The sequence below is a fragment of the Amblyomma americanum genome, chromosome 5 (assembly GCF_052857255.1).
Source record: "Amblyomma americanum isolate KBUSLIRL-KWMA chromosome 5, ASM5285725v1, whole genome shotgun sequence".
In the NCBI taxonomy this organism is placed as follows: Eukaryota; Metazoa; Arthropoda; class Arachnida; order Ixodida; family Ixodidae; genus Amblyomma; species Amblyomma americanum.
This window is the reverse complement of record NC_135501.1, coordinates 121,126,451-121,135,535: the sequence shown is the minus strand read 5'-3', so window position 1 is coordinate 121,135,535 and position 9,085 is coordinate 121,126,451. Positions and strand designations below refer to the sequence as shown.

The 9,085-nt window shown below is 44.7% G+C and overlaps 1 protein-coding gene across 2 annotated transcripts in view; it reads left to right on the top strand.

Annotated features, from left to right (window-relative positions):
* The window catches only part of LOC144132640 (lysosomal aspartic protease-like), a 276,547-nt gene that overhangs the window by 35,731 nt on the left and 231,731 nt on the right, over positions 1-9,085 (top strand). The gene's annotated exons all lie outside the window — the stretch shown is intronic.

Genomic DNA, 9,085 nt, shown 5'->3' with positions numbered 1-9,085 from the left:
ATTATCTGGAGACCTCCACTACGGCACCTTTTCCATTCCTTCCTTTTTACAATCCTTCTTTTATTCTTTTCCTTATTGCGCATTTCGGGTGTCCACCGAGATGCGTGATGGTTACTGCATCATTTCCTTTCATCAAAAGTCAGTTTCTTTTGGATTTCTTCTCTACCAAACCACGTGCAGCCGCACACGCGCCCAAGCGATAGCATTGCACTCGTGCTTGGGTAGCTCCTCTCAGCGACAAAAAATAGGGCCTTGCAAAGCCTTGGTTTCTAGTTTCGCCCGTGGTGCCGATAGCGGGCCTAGCACAGTCACTGGCACTGGCGGTGCCGCACGGTGAACTCAAGATAGCTGGAGTGTTGTAATATTCGTCTATATTGGCAGCAGATGGACTGCTTCAGTATGCCCTTTGTAGAAACAGGCCCGGTGTACACGACTCACATTTTGAAACGAAAGCGTTACTATGCTAGGTCTTCGACACGGTATTGTCAGCGCAGTCATGTGACAGGCGTCACGTGGTGTCACATGGCAGGTTATGTGACCTACGGACGTCAACATAATCCGCCCACCATGACACGTGGCAACTGCCTCATCGGGCATCGGGCATTTCATCGATGCTTTGCAGACAATCCGTCCGGCAGTTAGTGTGGCGTTTGTGAACGTAGTTATGCAAAGGAAGCTTTCGCTTCTCACCAGGGTTAACCGAAGTTTAAACCACAGCATATTTTTTGAACATGCTCGTTAGTAAAACATAAATGGAAAGCCAACTAGTGATCCTGTGAATATTGATGTGAGGGCTAATGGTCACTAGAGAATGGTGAAGAGTAATATTATATCAACTGAATGTTTGTTTCAGGCAGACAAGGTAGAAAATACAAGTCTGTCTAAGAGGCTGACAAAAAGGCACAGCCTGCGAGTGTCAGACTCCAATGCACGCAACACCTCAGCATATGTTTAAGGAAAAACTTAATAGGTCACATGCACTGAAGAAACATATACCAGGCATTAACACATAGCGGGATTCTAGGGTTAAACGAGCATATATAATGCAGGTATTCAAAGCAACCGGGCATGATTCAAAAATTCAAGTTTCTCCTAAAGTGACAGGAAGTACGCATTCAATTTCTTTTAAGACTGCTAACGATGGTTTGTTTACGGAGGTCATGATGACAGGATGGTGGTATAAAACATGTGGTATAACAAATGATTGTTGTTGCATGCCATAATCTGTTCGTATTTTACCCTTTTTGTAAGTTCTGTAGCTTGTGCTGTGTTGACGTTTTCTGTGGGGAAGTACCAGAATCAAAGCCAAAGGAAGGAATCTGCCGTTATTTTCTCCCGACAATGATCTGCTTGTAATGAATGACGAAGGTCCAACTTACCTGAGCGGCTGTTCCTACAGCAGTTGCCTGGACTTGACGTTAGTTTTAAGGTTTTTGCACCTCTGTGGTCGATGGCTTTGTGATGCGGAGACACATAAGCGTGATCGCATTCCTACTTACCTCCAAATAAATGGGCTTTTTGCGTCCGCCTTAGCTAAACTCGAGCACATCGATTGGACGCTGTTTCGAAAGCATATGAAGGAGGCGTGCAAAGAAGCCCTTACTGGTAGGCTGGATGGCGCTATAGCTGATGCTGTGACTGTCACAAGAAGTCGTATCACGTCATCAAGAATACGCAGTGACTTTGATATCGAACTAGAATGCTTACGTGCTTTTCGGCGCCGAGCAGAAAAGCGATAAAGGCGAACCAAGTGCTTAAATGATCTAAGGGAGGCTAGACCTAAGCAAAAAAATGAAGCGAGGAATGGATAGCCTGGCGGACCAGCGCTTTAAGTCCTTCTGTCAGGAGTTGGGTCCCCGCAAGCCCATGCCCCTCATATGGCGGACTGTGTGGGGCCTTTGTATGTTTTTTTTCCACAGCAAAGACAGCCATTCAATGCGTCGGCTGTCTATCAAGATCGTCAGCGCATTGAGGTTGAAGATGACTTCTGCAAAAAAATTGCGAATGTGGCGACTATCTTGAGTTCTGGCGTGTTCGGGCTGCCTCAAGGGACTCAGCTATGGATGTCATTTTCTCTCGTCAGGAATTCGACGCTGCTCTTGCGGTATGTATGTGTTCGTCTTCACCAGGGCGAGATGGAATTACATATGCTGCGCTGTCCCACCTTGAGCACGAGGCGCGAGAAGAGCTCCTCAAACATTATAACCACTCTTGGCTTGACAGTGTTGTTCTTCAAGAATGGAAATTCAGTCGCCTTAGACCAGGGAAATCTCCGCTCGAGATCTGATTCTAGAGGCCAATAGCCTTGGGCAGTTGCTTGGGAAGGACATAGAGAGAATGATTTTCACGGTCCTTGAGGGATATCTCGAGCACTAGAAATGTACCTTATTGCAATGGCTGGTATTAAGCGGGGTATCTCCTCTACTGACAACGTCGTTGATCTCGTATCCGCGGTTCAGGAACAGAAACGAACGAAACGTTGGTCCGTGGCACTTTTCCTTGACGTGAAAGGTACCTACGACAACGTGGCCTATGAAGCCGCCCTTGATACGCTGTATACTGTGGGCATCGGTGGTCGGTTATTTGTGTGGATAGAGAGCTACCTGACTAAAACATCATTTTTTATCCAGCGTGAAGATGGCCCGACACCTGCGCATTATGCCTCCTGTGGCGTTGCACGGGGCGGCGTCCTTAACCCTACTTTGCTTATTTTGGCACTCATCGCACTTCCAGGGGACCTCCCTAACCCCGTACAGATATCTATGTACGCTGATTACATGTGCACCCGGGCCTCCTCAGTGATGCGTCTCCAGGTGCGCGCAAGACTTTAGCGGGCAGCAACGATAACTTCTTCCTATCTCTAGAAGCAAGGTCTCTGCGTTTCACCGGAAAAGTGCGCGCTAGTGGCGTGTACACGCAAATGTGTGACTCCCTATCCGCTCTGCATCGACGGTCACATCATTGCTTACGGAAAACCTCCTTATTTATTTGTTATTCTGATAGACTGTATTTATCATCAAGTCCACATTGCACTCCACTGAAAAAGAAAGCTAACATCTATTGCTCGCTTACTCCAAATTCTAGGCGGAAAATCACGGTTCTCCTCAGTCCAGTAAATGCTGGAGTTGCACGGAGAAATATTTAAGGGATTCTTGCAGTACGATACATTTGTACTTCCAAACACGTGCAAGACAGATTTGCCTGCCCTCCAGACAGTCAAGGTAAGTTCCTTTGCACATGCCTAAGTCTCCCTTGGAGCGCATCAAAACTGTGATGCATTGCAGCCGCCAAAGGCCACCCGATTTACACGTATATTGTGCTAGCCTTCTAGCGAATGCACATACGCCGTATTTCAAGGAGTCCACAGCATCACTTTGCGGCTGTGCCTAAGCAGAGACTATATTCAGCATTCGCGAATGTAACTGCAATGCAACAGTCGTCCATCCCAGAAGAATTCACCCCGGCAACACGACCTCTCTCTCCACTGTGGTGTTTGCGGCCCCCATGTGTGCGCCTTGCTATTAAGGAGATAGTGAAGAAATCAAATTTATTAATGCCAGCCATTAAACAACTGACGCTGTCCATGCTACACTTTGAATATTGGGACCCTACTCTCTTTTATACGAATGGCTAGGTAAACTCTACTAGTTCTGCTTGCGTGGTGGTCGCTTGTGTGAGACAGACCAAAATTAACCAACTAATTTCGCATAGCACTACCTTTACTGGAGCAGAATTGGCCGCACTTCTTGCGGCGGTAAAGTACATCTCTCAACAAGCACCTCTAAACTGGGCTGTTTTCTGTGATTCTAAAGCTGCCCTACAACGTCTTCAATTTCCCTTGAGCCATAGCTACCATGAACATCTTGTAGCGGAGCTACGAGAATAAAAATCATCTACCAGTGGGTACCAGGCCATAGTGGCATTGATGGCAACGCCTTAGCTGACGATGCTGCTCGGTCTGCTCACCATACAGCCAACATTGTCCACATACCGGTGTCAAGAGCTGACGCAGCAACGAGCCTTCAACTGCTGGCCGAAAAGTGACTGTACAGTCGTGGCCTACACCTCGAGGCTGGACACCCCGCTCGCACCATTTCGACCTCTTATTTGAACTTCAAATACTATATCGCGGGTCCCGCAGTGATACTACGCCGCCTGAGGTTGAGAGTAGCGTTGAATAACGCCTATTCCCATCTCATCACAATGGCGGACTCTCCAGCTAGTGAGCTGCGTGGTTGCGATGAAACGACCGGGCACTTACTCTGTGACAGCCCTCGTTTTGAGCGAGAGCGTGCCTTCATCGCTGCTACACTCTGCCGCTTGGACTCTCGTTCTCTTACAGAAAAGAAAGGTACTGGGACCTTGGACAAATCCTTCTACACAGAGGACAGCTGTGAAAGCGCTCCTGGAATTCTTAGAATTCGGGGTTCAATTCCCAACTATAAACCTTAAGACTTAAGCGTGCGCCGTCTGTATCCTTTTCATATTGGTCGATGGACAGTGAAAAACCCATGCAGCTTTCTTTCCTTCTTTTACATGTGTTCCCATCCCCAAGTGCAGGACAGCCTAATGGGCATCACCTGGTTCACCTCCCTGCCTTTCAGTTCTTTTGTTTCTCTCTTTCTCTCTCTTTCAGGAGGTATTTTCAAATAAATTTCCTTCATTAGGCTTGACTCCGTGGAATATGGTAACGGCTGTTTTGCTTTTAATGAGGTCTCCGATTGTTAATAAATTGTTCCTATTTAAGAGCGGAGCGGAATAACTCGTGTAGGATGCGTTGTCAATAATATGTAACTTAGGCTCCTCTAAGGAGAGATAAGCGCCGGTCGTTAAGGGTAATGGAGTAAATTCCAAGAGAAGGCAAGCTTAGCAGGGGCTTAACAGAATAATGGCGCAGATCAAGTGACAGGACAGCAGGAGAGCCCTAACACACACAAGCGCCATGTGTGTGTTTGTGCTCTCCTGCTGTCCTGTCACTTGATGTGTGCCATTATTCCGTTAAGCATGTCTGCCCAACTTGCCCAATCCTTTACGCTTCTTAGCAGGGGGTCGCAGATGGTTTGGTGGGCGGGTAAGATTAAGAGGTTTGCAGGCATAGGGTGGTCGCAGCTGGCAACGGCAAGGGCTAGCGAGACATGGGAGATGCCTTTGCACAGCAGTGGTTGTAGTCAGGCTGAGGATGGTGATGATGAAAAAAAATAACATCTATATTGGTTTTCTTCGTCTTTCAACAAAACGATAAACAGTATTGAAGGGGTGAATGTACTAGATTATGCTGTAGCTGTTATTTTTACACTTTTGGAGAAATTAAGTTCCTTACTTTTTAATAACTGTGACGGATCTCCAATACTGGTTTTACGCTGTCGATATGATTTGACCCGTTCAAATATTCTTGAAAAAGAACTCAGAGTCAGAGGAGTCTGAAGTCATCAGGTGCGATACGTAAACGTTAGGGCTGACCTGACCATTTGGCGTCTAAGAACTATTCTACAGAGTTGTGTGCCCCCGTGTGGAGTTCCTGCCCGCACTAGAGTACAAGAGAATGTTCTGGGTGTTCTTCACCACCTTCCGTAGGATAATTCTGGCCTGTTCAGTCTGCTTGAGTGTAAAGCCTTACATGGACGTGGTGTCCTGCTCGCCGGGCCTTAGTTGCAGGTGGCCACGCATGTGATGAGGTTGGCTATTGCACTATCTGCTTGTCTAGGAGGTGTATGATGCATTTTGCGTGCGCGTCTGCTTGTATGGCATTTCCAAGAAAATGAAAAGCTAGCTTAGAAACTAGTGGAGGGTTTTCACGCTTTTGACTATATTTTTACGAAGCTCCAAAACACGGGGTATATGAAGGGCATGCCAATGTGCTGCTTCTCGCGAAAAAAACGCAATCATAAAACAAACGGAATTAAAGGGGACACACAACCTTGAGCTTAAGGGTATGTCACGAAAGCCTTAACGGGCTAACGCCCAAATATGCAGAATTCGTCATTTTATGCTTAGAATTCATAGATCACTGCGTGTCCTTATGCTACTCATCGCGCAGTGGAGCCGCGGTTAAGAGATGCGCCACTGCCATCCGAAGACAGGTGCTGCCACAGGTGGGATTTCTCACCTAGGTTGCTCTTACCGACGAACCTCACGCGAGGAATAATTCATTTCTGCCACTTGCCGCGGGGCGCAGCTTAATCACAATCCACTGGCCGGGTTTTGTTAAGGCCCGAAGGTTATGCGACTTATGTGGCCCAGCTCCCTCCTAGGTGGCTTCTCTGGGAACTTTTCCTGGATTTGACACTCGCGGCGAACGATGTCAACAACCCAGACGACGACAACATATTTTAGGCGATTCCAGCTATTTAACGCTGTCATGTTAATAAAAATAAACCTAATGTTTGAGCAAACGAACTGCTGCGTAAGTGTGAGGAGAATCGTTAATTAAGCAGGCAGATTTTACGCGCAGAAAAAAAAATGATTGCGCTACATATCTCAGTACAAATGAAAACGCCGTGGTATCTTGGAAGCTTTGGCGTTGTGCTGCCTCTACAGTCTACGGTGTAAAAAATCCCTGCCCTGGTGACCACATTGCCATCGAGGCGCAATGAAAGAAAGCTGTGTTGTGCTTAGTGAGCGCTCGTTAAATTGCCCAAGCGGTTTAAAATAACCTGCAGCCCTCCATCACGCTCTCTGTCATTGCTTCATGTGTCACACGCGGACTCTGAACCTAACATATCACATATGAAATAATGTGCTTTCCAGATCCCTATTCTTTTAAGCTCTGGTGTAACCCTATATAAGCCTATATGCATCCCTGCGTACGTATATTTAGAAATGTAGAGATAATATATATCCAATATAGACAGTTTGAAAGGGTCAGGGCATGCAGAAAAATAATATTTCTGGGTTTCCTTTCTTCCAGGTCACTGTACTTTCCTGTGGGGACGTGACGCGTGTATTCAGAGAGGTCAATTCACTCATGGCGCAGGTTTAAGCAGCGTAAAATTGTGTGCAACCTTGCTGAACTTTTTTTTGGATGGTAGTGGATGAAATTTCAGCAGAGGGTACTGCGCACCCATAAAGAAGGACGAGAAAGCTAACACATCAAGCGCAGACTCTCGAATGATTTATTCGACAAAAAACACGTTTTATACCCTCAAAAATGTTATATCTTTGCCTTCTTTTCCTTAGAAGTTAATCGAGGGGTGACTGACACATTCATTCCCACCTTTTCTTGTGAAAAATCACCTCGGCAAGTTCACGCGCAACCTGAGCTTTGGTTCTTCACAAAATTTTCGTTTTTTACAGCAAAGGTAGGCACGGCTTCTTACGTATATGCTCGGGTCAGGCGCCGCCGTGCAGCAAAGAACTGAAGTTAGCTGGGCGGATGTGATTAAGAAGTTTGCGGGCATACAGTGTGCGCAACTAGCGAAGAGCAGGGTGAGTTGTAGAAACATGGGAGAGCCCTTTGAGCTGTAGTGGGCGTAGTCTGGCTGATGATGATGATGATTTATGATGATGCATACCTGTCGTGTATCAAAACAGGAGGGAGAAAAGTATTAGTACACTGCTTGCAGATAATTAATATTGACTAATTAGGCAATTAAGCCAAATAACAGTGCGAGTGGTCCCACGCAATAGCCAGCTGCATGCCCTTGGTCGCGTCATCATAGGATGCAAGGACATAATTTTAAATCTTAGCAAATACACCTTGTATATTTTTTTGTTTTACAATAGTCGCGGGGATTTTTCATCATGCTGTATAGGAAGTCATCTAAAGCATAGGAATTCATTGTTTAAAAAAACCTGTGGCGCAGCGGTGGCTCAGCGTTTATAGCGCACGGCTGCTGACCCGAAAGACGCGGGATCGATCCGGCCGCGGTAGTCGAATACATACATATATATATATATATATATATATATATATATATATATATATATATATATATATATATATATGAAGGAAGCCAACAGTCTCAGTCTCTGGAACCAAGGTGCATAAGGGAATGTTACTAATTTTTTTAACTTGTATTGGCAATAAATGCCAGAATAATACTTTGAATAATAAAATTATTATTAACCTATTCATTCACGCCACAAATTAACAAAAATAGAAACATTCCCCTAGGCACCTTGGTTTCGGAGACTCTTGGCTTGCTTCATAGGTTTCCAAAAGAGCCCCTTATTTCATTTGCCTCGTCCGGATATATATATATATATATAGATATATATATATATATATATATATATATATATATATATATATATATATATACATATATATATATATATATATATATATATATATATATATATATATATATATATATATATATATATATATATACACACTGGTGCTACGCGCAGCCGCTATGCATTTGTAATTACTTTGCGTCGCCCGCTATGCAATATTAGAAGGAGCATCGCTGTTTTATCGAAACCTCTTGGTAGGTGTATTGTGTGCAGTATTGATTTTGCTCCGGTTCCGTAAGTACCATCTGTTTTGGTTGGAGCTCTGCATACGTATGTATTCACATTTTTAAGTTTATTTATATGTGCACGTGCGTGTGTGTGTTCCTGTAGGTGTGTTCGTGCGTATTGAACAAACACTCAGTTTGTACCAAGTGTTTCAGGGCAGGCTTTAATTCTCAAAATTAGGTTTTTTCAGGTAAAAATACGGCCTGTTCAGCATTGTATCACCTCTGTGGGCGCACACCAGAAAAATGCTGAATTGTCTTAAGTAGCAAGCTGTTTAACGAATTTAAAATAATTAATTTTTAACTAGTAGAGTCGGGCGCCTAATTGGAGAGGTAATAGTCATATCAGGTTTTACACTTTCGACAACGTGATTACCGTTCGTACTGTGTCTCGAGAAAATTCGATTGTGCATTCTGACTATTTACGCGCAATGGAAACAGCGCTTTGCCTGCTTGCTTTTCGAAAGGGCATGTATTCTTCCATGATGTAGCCAAATTTTGTCGAGCCACAGTGTCGAGGATAATCGCGTTTTCGAAAATTTGAAAACTGATATGGCTATTATTAACGGCGGCTGAAAATCACTAATTACAATCAGCTGTCTACTGTAGTCGCTAAAAAGTTA